The sequence below is a fragment of the Budorcas taxicolor genome, chromosome 21 (assembly GCF_023091745.1).
Source record: "Budorcas taxicolor isolate Tak-1 chromosome 21, Takin1.1, whole genome shotgun sequence".
NCBI lineage: Eukaryota > Metazoa > Chordata > Mammalia > Artiodactyla > Bovidae > Budorcas > Budorcas taxicolor.
This window is the reverse complement of record NC_068930.1, coordinates 61,668,031-61,683,064: the sequence shown is the minus strand read 5'-3', so window position 1 is coordinate 61,683,064 and position 15,034 is coordinate 61,668,031. Positions and strand designations below refer to the sequence as shown.

The following is a 15,034-nucleotide window of genomic DNA, read 5'->3' as shown; positions in this document are numbered from 1 at the left end:
TAGTCCTAAGGTCCACTTGACTTCAGACTCCAGGATATCCAGCTCTAGGTGAGTGACCACACTATTGTGGTTATCCGTGTCATTAAGACTTCTTGTATAGTTCTTCTGTGTAGTCTTGCCACCTCTTAATTTCTTCTGCTTCTGTTAGGTCCTTACCATTTCTGTCCTTTTATCATGCCTGTCTTTGCATGAAATGTTCCCTTGGTGTCTCCAATTTTCTTGAAGAGATCTGTCTTTCCCATTCTATTATTTTCTGTTTCTTTGCATTGTTCATTAAGAAGGCCTTCTTATCTCTCCTTAATATTCTTTGGAACTCTGCATTCAAAAGGGTATATCTTTCTCTTTCTCCCTTGCTTTTCACCTCTCTTCTTTCCTCAGCTCTTTGTAAAGCCTCCTTGGACAACCACTTTACCTTCTTGCGTTTCTTTTACTTTGGAATGGTTTTGGTCACTGCCTACTGCACAGTGTTACAAACCTCCATCCATAGTTCTTCAGGCACTCTGTCTGCAAATCTAATTCCTTGAATCTATTTGTCACCTCCACTGTATAATCATAAGTGATTTTATTTAGGTCATACTTGAATGGCCTAGTGATTTTCCCCTACTTTCTTCCATTTAAACATGAATTTTATAATAAGGAGTTCATGATATGAGCCACAGTCAGCTCCAGATCATGACTATGTGGAGCTTCTCCATCTTAAGTTGCAAAGAACATAATCAGTCTGATTTCAGTATTGAGCAGATAGTGATGTCCATGTGTAGAGGCGTCTCTTCGGTCATTGGAAAAAGGTGTTTGCTACGACCAGCGTGTTCTCTTGACAATACTCTTAACCTTTGCCCTGCTTCATTTTGTACTCCAAGGCCAAACTTACCTGTTTCTCCAGGTATCTCTTGACTTCCTGCTTTTGCATTCCAGTCCCCTATGATGAAAAGGACATCATTTTTGGTATTAGTTCTAGAAGTTGTAGGTCTTCATACAACCAGTCAACTTTAGCTTCTTCAGCATCAGTGGTTGAGACATCGACTTGGGTTACTGTGATGTTGACTGGTTTGCCTTGGAAACGAACCGAGATCATTCTTTCGTTTTTGAGATTGCACCCAAGTACTGCATTTCAGACTCTTTTGTTGACTATGAGGGCTACTTCATTTCTTTCCAAAGGATTCTTAACCACTGTAGTAGATATAATGGTTGTCTGAATTAAATTCGCCCATTCCTGTCCATCTTAGTTCACTGATTCCTAAGATGTTCATGTTCACTCTTGTCATTTCCTACTTGACTGTGTCCAGTTTACCTTCCAGACATTCTTGGTTTCTATGCAATATTGTTCTTTACAACATCAGACTTTACTTTCACCACCAGACACATCCATGACTGAGCATCATTCCTGCTTTACCCCAGCTGCTTCATTTTTCTGGGGCTATTAGTAATTGCCCTCTGCTCTTCCCCAGTAGCATATTGGACACCTTCCAACCTGGGGGCTCATCTTCTAGCGTCATCTTTTTGCCTTTTCATATTGTCCATGGGGTTCTCTAGACAAGAATACTGGAGTGGATTGGCATTTCCTTCTCCAGTGGACCATGTTTTATCAGAATTCTTCACTATGACGCATCCATCTTGGGTGGCACTGCGCAACATGGCTTGCAGCTTCATTGAATAACGCAAGCCCCTTCACCATGACAAGGCTGTGATCATGAAGGTGTAACTCCTTTGTAGAGGAGCTTAAACTGTACTGTACTTTCCTTTTCTTTCCATCTTGTTTACATCTTGATAGTGCCAGATAATATGATAGAACCAACTCAGAATATTATGTGAATTTCAGACAGTAGATTGTTTTCCATCAGCATGAAGTCCTGGTTCTTGGCTCCAAAAGATCCTCTCTAAACCGTTGAAAATACTGTCATTGGAATAAGGACAGGTACAGATGGAGCCATTTAAAAAATGGCTTGCTGGAAAAATAACTTCTACTTTTTCTGCTAATAATGGGTCATTAATAGCTTCATATATGAGGACATGCTTTTGTATGTTTAATCAAGTCCCCAAGGAGTTTCAGTTTGAATTTCCTTTGTTGAAAATGATAGAGGGACTTCCCTGGCGCTCCACTGGTTAAGACTATATGCTTGCACTGCGGGAAGCACAGGTTTGATCCCTGATTGGGGAACTAACATCCCTCGTGCCCTGTGGTGTAGCCCAGAAAAAAAAAAAATGATGGCGATTAAAATGATGAATTTCATCTTATATGAATCATGTCTCAATTAACAAGTACAAAATTTTTTAAATGTAAATATTACAAAAGTGATAGAATGCAATACTAAAATGACAAATGGTGATCATTTTTTCTGTATAGGAATACTGAGTCATGGTGTTATAAACCTGGTACTAACAGTGTTGTGGGTCAGTTATACTTCAGTTGAAAAAAAAAATCATCATAATGACCAAAAAAGACAATCCAATTGCCAGGCGTGCAGAAAACTTGACCGAATAAGATATACAAATGGCCAGTAAGCACATGAAAAGATGCTGAACATCACTGGCTTTTAGAGAAAGGCAAATCAAAGCCACAATGACATAGCGTGTCATACCCACCAGGAAGGCTATAATTGTAAAGAACAGTAACGTGTTTTGACTAGGATGTGAAGAAATTGGAGCCCTCATACTTTGCTGGTGGAAACGTAAAATGGGGTGCCTTCTTTGGAAAACACTTCAGTAGTTCCTCAGAAAAGTTAAATGTAAAATTATCATTCGACCCAACAGTTCTAGTCCTAAAGTTCTACTCCAGGTTCTCCCAAGACAGCTGGAAACATGTTCCCATAAAAACAAATGCACATGTGTTCATAGCCACATTATTGATAATAGCTAAAAAGTAGAAATAACACAAATATCCATCATCTTATGAGTGGATATGCAAAATGTGTATCCATACGGTAGAATATTCCTCAGCAACAAAAAGGAATGAAGTACTGATAAATGCTATACAATGTAAATGAACTTTGAAAGCATAAGTGAAAGAAGGCAGACACAAAAGGCCATATATTTTGATTCATTTATATGAAATGTCCAGAACAGACAAAACTGAGGGGTAAGAAAATAGACTTTTGTTGTTGTTCAGTCGCTCAGTCATGTCCAACTCTTTGCGACTCCTTGGACCAAAGCACACCAGGCCTCCCTGTCCATCACCAACTCCTGGAGTTTTATCAAACTCATGTCCATTGAGTCAGTGATGCCATCCAACCATCTCATCCTCTGTTGTCCCCTTCTCCTCCTCCACTCAATCTTTCCCAGCATCAGGGTCTTTTCCAGTGAGTCAGCTCTTCACATCAGGTGGCCAGAGTATTGGAGCCTAGCATCAGTCCTTCCAGTGAATATTCAGGGTTGATTTCCTTTAGGATTGACTGGTTTCATATCCTTGCAAGCCAAGGGACTCTCAAGAGTCTTCTCCAACACCACAGTTGAAAAGCATCAATTCTTTGACATTCAGCCTTCTTTATAACTCTTATATCCATACATGACTACTGAAAAAACCATCGCTTTGACTGTATAGACTTTTGTTGTCAAAGTGATGTCTCTGCTTTTTAATATGCTGTCTAGGTTTGTCATAGCTTTCCTTCCAAGGAACAAGCATCTTTTAATTTCATGGCTGAAGTCACCATCTGTAGTGATTTTGGAGCCCAAGAAATTAAAGTCTCACTTTCCATTGTTTCCTCATCTATTTGTCATGGAGTGATGGGACTGGATGCCATGATCTTCATTTTTTGAATGTTGAGTTTTAAGCCAGCTTTTTCACTCTCCTATTTCACTTTCATCAAGAGGCTCTTTAGTTCCTCTTCTCTTTCTGCTATAAGGGTGGTGTCATCTGCATATCTGAGGTCATTGATACTTCTCCTGGCAGTCTTGATTCCAGCTTGTGCTTCATCCAGCCCAGCATTTCTCATGATACACTCTGCATATAAGTTAAATGAGGAAAGTAGATTAGTGGTTGCCATGGGCTAAGGGGAATGGGAAGTGAAAGTGAAAGTCGCTCAGTTGTGTCTGACTCTTTGGGACCACATGGACTATACAGTCCATGGGATTCTCCAAGCCAGAATACTGGAGTGGGTACCCTTTCCCTTCTCCAGGGGATCTTCCCAACCCAGGGATCAAACCCAGGTCTCCCGCAATGCAGGTGGATTCTTTACCAACAGAGCCACAAGGAAATCCCAGGAATACTGGAGTGGGTAGCCTAACCCTTCTTCAGCAGATCTTCCCGACCCAGGAAGGGGAAGTGACTGCTAATTGGTATGAGATTTCTTTCTTGGAAGATGAAATGTATTCTAGAGTTAGTGGTGATGGTTTTATAACCTAGTGACTATCTAAATCAATAATCTGTACACTTTGAAAATGAATTTTATGGTGTATGAATTATATCTCCCACGAAAAATGATAGATGGGAAAGGTTTTAAGCATCATAATTCCTGCAGTCTTTTTAACTGTACATATTGCTGATTTGATATGTGCATTGTTTTATTAATCCCTGAAGTGAAATGGTCTCATTATCAACCATTTTAGCTATCTATATTTCTTTCAACGACTGAACATACTGTCATACAACAAATATTTGTTTTAAAAGGTGATGATGAAGATGATTCAGAAGATGAAAATAACACTGATAACAGAACTAATTCAGATGGACCATCTGCAAAACGGCAAAAACCAGCTTAACTAGCTTTTATGAAATTTAAAAGACTGCTACCGTATTTTATTTTACCACACACTGACATTTAAGGAACTTGTGCTCTAATTTGGAAAGCGTTTGTATTTTGCCCTGGGACAGTTTTGTCAAAGAGGAAACTTTTCTGTGTTCATCAAAGAAAGACATAAATGCATAGAAATGAATCCCTTTTCTTGGGTGAGAAGTCAGTTTCAGATCATGGAAATAGACATTTAATAATGTGTGATATCCAGTAAGTTGGCAACTGAATTCTTACTTTATACTTTTTAAATACCCATTGGATTAAATTGTGTGGTGTCCACATGTTTTAGCTTCTGCTTCTGTTATGGAAATACATGTCAAGGTTTATGGACAATAACATTTCAAGGAACTGACATGAGCGAGTGATGAAAATGAGGTGTTAAATTTAAAAATGGCAGGTGCTTCCTTGGTGGTCAAGTGGCTAAGACTCTGCATTCCCAATGCAGGGGGCCTAGGTTCCTTCCCTGGTCAGGGAACTAGATCCTGCACGCTGCAGCTAGAGTTTGCATGCCACAACTAAAGACCCAGCATGACGAAATGAAGACTGAAGATTCTGCACATGCCACAACTAAGACCTGGTGCGGCCAAATAAATTTATTAGTTAATTTAAATTTAAGAATGGCAATTCCATGTAAGTAGAAGGAAAATGGGAATAGTGAGAAATATTGAAGGGAAGGAGAGCCCTTGAGAGAGACCCAAGAAAATCTTGAATCCACACCTGAACTCAATATACAGACTTCTGGAGATGATACCACTCAACAGATAGATGTTTAACTTGTACCTTAAGAGAGTCAAATTGGGGTGTGCTTTTATGCTGGTGATACGCTGTTTATGTTAACACAGGTATAAGTCTTTAGGTAAGCAACCTGTGTTGACTGTAACTTAAGATATTTCATGTCATTCTGTAGTCAGACTTTGATTTTGCTTAACAAGGAACTATCAGATCCTTTAAATACATATATGTATATATTCCTAAAATGTGTGTGTGTATGTATTCCTTTTCTGCTTGTCAGAGGGACTAAGATATTTTTCATTTACTACACATATAAATATTTCCTGATTTATTTTGATGGCTAAACTACAGGGAATCAAATCAAGTAACAGGTAGATATTGAAACACAAATAGTCACAGAATTTTAGAGTTGGAAGTAATCATATAGATTATATGATTTACTCAGAGATGAACTGAATCTTAGATATTTTCCTTGAGTTACAGAACTTACTGGCAGAGCTGGGTTATACACACAGCCTTTAAAAGATTACCATAGTACTTTCACAATTACATATTCTGAAATCTGTAGCTTACAAAGTACATGGTGTAAAGGAAATTGAATTTACACACCTTTTTATATGTTTATAGTATTGTTTTAGTTGGAATATCAGGCTTCTACCAAGTACTCTTATGTAATAAAAACAATACCAACTAGAAAAAGTTATAAATGGTCAGAAATTACCTTGTTTGTTTAGTTTGTGATATGTCTCTGCTATTGGAACTTTAGGTCAGTTACTGATTTACAATAATCTTTTATCTTTATACATTCCTTAGAAAAACTTGGGACTTCCCTGGTGATCCAGTGGTTAAGACTCCAAGCTCCCAATGCACGGGGCCTGGTTTCAATCCCTGGTCAGGGAACTAGATCGCACACGCTGCAACTAAATATCCCGAGTGCTGCAACTAAGACCCGGCACAGCCAAACTAAAAAAAAAAACCTTAACCTGTGAAATTACAATAGTTCATAGTTTTAAAGTAATACCTGAACTTTGCTTCTGAACATTTTATCTCCTTTGTTTAGTAAATATGTTTATAAAGAAGAAATACCAAGATATTCATGCTTGTGGTCTGGTGTTTAGAGGTCTGGGTTATAAGTCTGATGGATCTTTTTCTGATTCTAATACTGTCTTCATAAGTGAGCCACATGTATGACAAAAAAGGTTTTGAAGGTGTGAGGGACTAGTTTGAAGAACCAGTATAAGAGAAATGCCTTGCTGATTTTCTAATCTGCTGCCTTTAAAAGGTAATAACAATAGCCACAGACATACAGGACACAGTTAATGTCTGAAACAGCTTAAGTAAAAGTAAACAACTTTACTTTCATAAAAGAAAGTCAACCCCACCATCCTACCTAAAAATAAGCTTGATGCTAGACTGAGATAATCTTTTAAAATATGAAACATGGAGTTCTAAATGTGAAATACATGGGCATAGACAAATAGATGTGTGTTCTAAAAGTCAGTGCTTTTGTGTCACATTAAGAAATACTTCAGTAAAGTTCTGTGACCAAGGACAAGAACTTTTACTCTTTTATAATAGGTTGCTGTTGCTTGGCTACAATATTAGTTAGGAAGTTTTGTTTGGTTTTTTTTTTTTTTTTTCCAATTTTATTTATTTATTTATTTTTATTTTTATTTTTTTTTAATTTTAAAATCTTTAATTCTTACATGTGTTCCCAAACATGAACCCCCCTCCCACCTCCCTCCCCATAGTTAGGAAGTTTGAACAAACATTTCCTCCAGCAGAACTTTCTTGGCTTCTGGGATGTTAGGCCTCATACTATGTGTTTCTGTGGAGCCTAGCCCCCTGTATTGACTCCCTCATGTTATAAAGTGTACTTTATTAGAATTATTTCTTCAAGCTGCTCAATTTTTTTAAAACTTTTATTGAGAAGACTTGTATTTTTAAGAAAATAGAATTGATGTTTTCTTCCAAATGGGATAATCGGTTGGAGACATCTGCGGCTCTCAGTTTATTTTGTAGTACTTTTATCTAGATCCTATTTAGCCTATTAAAGTTACACCTATTCCTCTATAATTAATTCATTTTACAAACATAGTGTATCATTTTTTATGATGCAGTAACATACTGCAGTAAGTGATATAACGTATAAGATATGATAACATACTGCAGTAAGGCACATACACAAAACATCCTGAAAACATAGGCTTTTAAACTCACTTTCAACCACTATGTTGTGATAAAATGATTACAAGAAATTCCAGTTTGAACTTACCCTGGTGGGCAACGGAGCACCACCAAGTTAAACCTGTACTAGAGTTTGCAATTATGTAACTATGGTAGTTACAAATAAATTAACATGTTTGGGGAAATTATGATCATTTTGTGATTTCATCTTGCATACTTAAGTATATAGTAAGATAAGCATGTAAAATTATTATAGAAATTGGAGGATATTTGTAAAATAACAAATGAGAAACAAGTTGGTTAGTTTTTGTGATAGAGTTGGGTTCTTTTCTCACTACTTTGAACATAATTTCAAGTAGATTCAAGATTTTTAGTGTATAAAATAATATTTAAAAAAAAAACAAACTCACAAAAGTACTAAAAGAAAATGGACTGAGTTTTTTTTTTAATAGTATCAGAATGAGTAAGGATACCTAAGCAAGACTTTAAGAAATCCAAACACTGTGATAGAAAAGATTAATAAATATATTTATATGGTAATAAACATTTCTGAACAGTCTGTAAATGAGGTTAAAAGACAAAGGTAGGGCAAAGTATTTAGTGTTTTCAACAGAAATGACCCAAGAACTAATATGCCTTTTATAGCTCTCACATGTACCAGTCAGAAAGACATAGAAATTTCACTTCAAATAAATGAAAATTAAAACCACAACGCAGTATCATTTTTTTACTTTTCAGACCGAAAGGTCAAAAGTTTTGATGCAATATTGAGCTGAAAATGGTGTGAAATCTATAAGATGCTGGTGGTGAGAGTGTTAATTGGTATAAGCTCCTTATAAGTCAAGTTGACTGTCAAAATGTAATGATGCATGCTCTTGGGCCCTATCAGCAATTTCACTGATAGAATTTATCCTATGGGTAATAGCATACATATACACAGGTATATTTACAAGATTATTGATTGCAGCATTATTCTTGGTAACAGGATTGGTGGTGGTGGTTTAGTCAATAAGTCATGTCCATCTCTCGCAATGTCATGGACTGTAACCCGCCAGGCTCCTCTGTCCATGGGATTTTCCCAGACAAGAACACTGGAGTGGGTTGCCATTTTCTTCTCCAGAACAGCAGATTATTAACAATCTAAATGTTTATCAGCAGAAGACCCTAGTTAAACTAGAGGCATTTCAGTACAATAATTCTGTGCAGCCATTAAAAAAAGACCATGTGTTGTTAAGGATCCGTCTCCAGGATATGATGCTAAATGAAAACTAGCAAGATACCAGACAGTGTGTAGAATGCTTCTAGTGGAGAGTACTGGCTAGATATACATACAGTATCTCTGAAAGGAGAGTCAGACTGCATCTGGGAAGAGAGAGTTGGGGTTGCGAGTGAGAGGGAGATTTTTCATTGTATCCTCTTGTTCTCTTTGCATTTTTTTTAAAGAATGTGCTGGGCTTCCTGGATGGCTCAGTGCTAAAGAATGTGCCTGCCAACGCAGGAGACATGAGTTCGATCCCTGGTCCGGGAGGATCCCCCATACCTCGGAGCAGTTAATCCCATGTGCCACGAGTATCGAACCTGTGCTCTAGAGCCCGAGAACCGCAACTACTGAAGCCCATGCACCCTAGAGCCCCTGCTTTGCAAAAGAGAAGCCACTGCAGTGAGAAGCCTGAGCACCGCAACCAAAGAGGAGCCCCTGCTTGTGGCAACCAGAGAAAAGCCGGTGCAGCAGTGAAGACCCAGTGCAGCCAAATATTTTAAAGAAAGAAAGAAAGCATGTGCTACATATTTTTCTACAAAAGCAGGGAAAAAATCACGCTTTTAAAAAAATCCAGTTTTTTTATTTTTATTTTTTGGCTGTGCTGGATCTTCACTGCCGCATGGGGTTTCTTTAGTTGCAGTGATGGGGGAGGGAGTACTGTCTAGTGGTGGCACACAGGCTTCTCATTGTGGTGGTTTCTCTTGTTGCAGAGCGTGGCCTCTAGGCTAGGTGGGGTTCAGCAGTTGTGGCTCCCAGTCTTTGTTGCTTCACAGCATGTGGGCTCTTCCCAGATCAGGAATCAAACCTGTGCTTCCTGCATCAGCAGACAGATTCTTTACCACTGAGCCACCAGGGAAGCCCTCCATGTTTGTTTTTTTTTAATTGGAGGCTAATTACTTTACAACATTGTAGTGATTTTTGCCATACATTGACATGAATCAGCCATGGGTGTACATATGTCCCCCATCCTGAACCCCCCTCCCACTTCCCTACCCATTCCATCCCTCAGGGTCATCCCAATACACCGGCCCTGAGTGCCCTGTCTCAGGCATCGAACCTAGACTGGAGATCTGTTTCACGTATGGTAATATACATGTTTCAATGCTATTCTCTCAAATCATCCCACCCTCGCCTTCTCCCACAGAGTCCAAAAGTCTGTTCTTTACATCTGTGTCTCTTGCTGTCTCGCATATAGGGTCATTGTTACCATCTTTCTAAATTCCATATATATGTGTTAATATACTGTATTGGTATTTTTCTTTCTGACTTACTTCACTCTGTATAATAAACTCCAGTTTCATTAGAACTGATTCAAATGCATTCTTTTTAATAGCTGAGTAATATTCCATTGTGTTTATGTATCACAGCTTACTTATTCATTCATCTGCCGATGGACATCTAGGTTGCTTCCATGTAAACAGTGCTGTGATGAACATTGGGGTACACGTGTCTCTCAATTCTGGTTTCCTTGGTGTGTATGCTAGACAGTGGGATTGCTGGGTCGTATGACCCCGTGCTTTTAAAATAAGGGCAGTTCAGCCATGTTAACAGTTAAAACATTGTCGTGTAAATAATTCAGGCCAGAAATTAAGCAATCCAGGCTTAAGAATGTCCACATTTCCCATCTGACTACTGTTATGTCAGAAGGGGAGTAGAATGCAGTTTCTAAAGAGGTTAGCAGAGCTGGGCTAAATATGAGATAGGGTAACTTTAATAAAAGAGGAGGTATTTCTAAAACTGATGGGCCTAGCTGTAACCCCCTATTGTTCAGTCGTGTCTGACTCTTTGCAACCCCGTGGACTGTAGCACGCCAGGCCTCCCTGTCCCTCACCATCTCCTGGAGTTTGCCAGAGTTCATGTCCATTGCATTGGTGCATTCATACAGTCCATTACAACTATATAAAAAGCTGTAGCCCTCTAGCGAGTGCATTATTCTCAAAGTATAAAAAGAATTTCCCAGTGTTAGTGTAACTATTCCAGTTCTCCGGTGACCTTTGGGATCAGAATTGCTCTATTTAAAGACATGGCCCAGGAAACAGTGAATGCTAGACAGTAAGCCTCTATTTATATCTTTTAAAAAGTAGCAGCTCACATTGGAGCAGCACAAGGCTATTAGGTACAGTTTTAAATAGAAATTTACTCATGCCAAAATTCTGCTGGGAATAGAAGTAACTTCTAGAGGCACCATTACTAGTTTAAGTGAGTGCTTTAATTTAGGGCCAAGATACTGCCCCCTGATACCAGAGTTTAAATTTTGGCCTTGAGAAGAAATTATCCCCATGTGCTGAAACCTGAAAGAGCTTAATAACCAAACTTACGTAGAACATGTGACACATTATGCTATGCACTTTGTTTTTGTTTGGAAAGTGGTAGTCCCTCAGTAGTGTCCAACTCTTTGCGACACCATAGACTGTAGCCTGCCAGGCTCCTCTGTCCATGGAATTCTCCAAGCAAGAATACTGGCATGGGAAGCCATTCCTTTCTCCAGGGGATCTTCCCGAGCCAGGGATCGAACCCGGGTCTCCTGCATTGCAGGCAGGTTCTTCACCATCTGAGCCACCAGGGAAACCCATGCACTCAATAAGCTTAATCTTTTTTCTCTTTGGAGAGTGAAGTAGATTGTTTTGTAGCCTAGTGAGAGAGTTGTCAAGTGGCAGTAAATATCATCCATGTAGTAAGTAGTTACTAAGCACCTACTATGTGCCAAGCACTGTTCTGGGCATAGGCTACCTGACATTAACAGACAAATGCCTGCCCTTATGGAATTTAGATTCTGACAAAATGTGTAACATGTCATATGATGGGAAGTGCTCTGGAGAAAAGTGGGGGAGGCGGATGGTTGATTTTAATCAGAGTGGTCAGAGGCAGCCACACTAAGATGACAGTTGAACAGAGGTCTAAAGAACATGATGGAGCTGGTCAGAGCTGAGCATTCAAGCAGAAAGTACACTGAGCCCAGAGGCCTTGAAACATGTTTTTCTGGCTTGTTCTAGAATCAACAAGAAGACCAGTATGGGTGGCATGGAGCAAGGGATGGAGGGGGTAGTAGAAGATGAAGTCAGGGGCCACTTAGAACTTTGTGTGCCACCTTAAGGACTTTGACTTTTATTCTGAGAAGGGAAACTATAGAAGGATTTTTGAGAAGAGTAACATTTTTAAATGATCCCTTACCACGTGTTTAATAGTAGACTTCTAGGGGACTTGAGCAGACTTTGGTGGTTGGAGAGATCAGCAGCTTATCTTTAAATAGGTTAAATTGCAGGTGCCTGGTAAGATACCTTAGTAGGTATCAGGTAAGTGGTTAGCTATTCAAGACTGGAGCTCAGGAAAGAAATTTGGGTTTTAAAGCCACGAGCCTGGATAAGATGACAAGGGAGCAGAAAAGAACGTGGGCACGCCATCTCTTAGAAATTGAGTAGATGCCCTCAAAAGGAACCAGCAAAAGGCATAGGAAAAGCTGGTGAGGCAGAAGACTAATAGGCAAGTATCTAGAATTGGGCTATTTAGCCACATGTGGCTGCTGAGCTAAAATGTAAAATTCAGTCCCTCAGTCACACTAGCCGCATCTCAAGGGCTCATTTCATGTGGCTTCTGGCTGTTGACAGGGACAGGACAGATAGAGGACGTTTCCATGATCACTAAAATTCTATTGAGCAGTACTGTTCCAGAAGCCAACAGAAGAAAATACTTCAAGGACAAGGGGGTGTGTCCTAAAGTAATTTGAGGGGGAGTTCCCTGGTGGTCCAGTGGTTAGGATTCCATGCTTTCAGTGCCAAGGGTGTGGGTTCAGTCTCTGGTTAGGGAACCAAGATTCCCCCAGGGAGTGGCAAGGCCAAAAAAGGAATGTGAAGACAGACTTGATCGCTGGGTTTAGTTACATGTGAATGACGGGCACGCTGTTGACAAGAGAGCGACTTTGATAGAGACAGAAGCCTGACGGAAGTACATTCAGGATAGACTGGACAATAGGAGTCAGAAAATACAGACATCTCGTTCCCCACCGTGAGCTTGGGCTGGCAGCTGTCTGCAGTCTACCTGGCGTGGTCCTGTCTACACTGACATCCCTGCCACTGAGGGTCCTGACATGCCTGGCCTGCTGCTCCCAGTGCTTCGTGCCCAGATCCATTCTGAACCACTACAGGAGCAGCTCAGGACCGGGGATATTGCCACTGGGCTCACCTCCTGCTTCCTGTGTCCTCCTGCCTGGCGCTGGGCCTCACCACACCTGTTTAACATGGTGAACAAACATACAGGTTTGATTATTTTCTGGGTGCTGTCACTTCAGAGCACTTTATCTGATGATTCCACTTCCCCAAAGAAAAGCTTTTTAATTATGAAAGCTTTGTTTGAAGTAGAATCAAATTCTGAGGGAATCACATTTTTCCCTTTAAAACTAGTGTTTTGTTTTGTTTTGTTCTTAATGACTGTATTTCTTTATTTTTGGCTGTGCAGGGTCTTCAGTTGCTGCATGGGCTTTTCTCTAGTTGCGGCAAATGGGCTACTCTCTAGTTGCAGTATGTGGGAGAGTTTACTAGAATTTGAGGTCTTAAGAAAGTCTCCCTCAATAAAATAAGGAATTACTACTTTACAAGACAATAGCAAACTCACAAACCTTTCATTACATCATTTGTAAGACAAAAAGTGATGGAAATAATGTTCTTAAACGATTTCCAAACTCGCACTGCCTCAGGACAAATCAAATATAGCAAGAAACTGTGCAAAGACTTTTCTTAAATTATGTCCTTTTTTCGATAAGCAGCATAGTAGAATGATATAGCTGGAGATCTGACGCCAGATATCCTGGGTTCAAATCCTGGCTCTTCCACTAGTGGTATGACCAACAGCAAGTTATTCATTCTGTGTGCCTCAGGCATCCTCATTTTCCTCTTCTGTAAAGTGGTATTAGTACCAACACATACTTGCATCATAGAACTCTCATGCAGCATGAATCGTATATCTCCGGAATCTGCCTGCAGCCATGCATACTTTCAGTAAGTACTCAAAAGATGCAAGTGATTTGGTTACCTGTCCCTTGCAAAAACATGTATTTCAAACTGTTACTTAATTTGAAGACTCAGTGTATCAGTGTCTTGTAGCAAAAAAACATTTCAGTAACTAGACCTTTGGAAGTAGTAAAGGAGAGAAATGAGACTACTGGAGAAGAATCTGATTGTGCCTCTCCTGAGTTACAAGGACACCTGCTTTATCTTTCAAGTAAAAGCTTCCTATGGAATGCCCAGCCTTCCATTCTGGTCAAACTTTACATAAAGCTGCTTGAAGACTTTGATTTTCAGTAGCTCATACAAATTGAGAAAAACCTTTCTTCAGTTCTTTTCCATTTATTAGCATGGTTAGGCAGACAGTACCCAGTGCTGAAACATGTCATCTGTGAGAAGCCCTACAGCTCAGGGATTAGGAATAAAGGCATCAGATGCCGGGTTAGGCTCTGGCTTTGCTTCTTGGCTATGTGACCTTCAGCAAGTTACAGAACTTCAGCTCACTGTCCTTATCTGTAAAATCTGGCTAATAATAACATCTCATAGGGCTGTTGGAGGACTACATGAGTTGACTCACATTAAAGCTCTTAAAATAGAGCCCAAGAGAAGCACCAAAAAATGTTATGATTCTTATTAAAAATCAGTGTAAAACATTTCTCTGGTATCGATGACATAACTATAAAAATATATCTTGATCTCACCCAGAAAAAAAAGAAAAAAAAAATTCCTAAAATCTAGTTTTCCATTTTTCAGTTATTTGTATTGTTGCCAGACATGAGGTAGTGAGTACAGACGCAAAAGAGGCAGTACAGGGGTCACATCTTCATGCAGTTAACCTATCGCCTGAAGACTACTCTTTAGGCAGAAAAGAAAATCAGAGGGATGGTGACTTGAGAGCATCGCTTAGCACACATCTGACAGGGATTGGAATGTTTTCATTGAACACCTTGTTTCCATTTTCTATGTGTTAGATTGCTCAGCTTTCAAACATTTAGTCTTTTCCCAAGTAGTTTTTTTTTTAATTGCATTAATAATTCTAGCTAATAGCGCCCGCAGCATTACCAAGAGGAAGACATTTTGCTTCTCAAGACACCCATCGCCTCAATAATTTCATACCAATTTCTCACAAG

The 15,034-nt window shown here is 39.4% G+C and overlaps 1 protein-coding gene across 1 annotated transcript in view; it reads left to right on the top strand.

Annotated features, from left to right (window-relative positions):
• The window catches only part of GON7 (GON7 subunit of KEOPS complex), a 55,463-nt gene that overhangs the window by 1,933 nt on the left and 38,496 nt on the right, over nt 1–15,034 (top strand). The window lies entirely within an intron of this gene.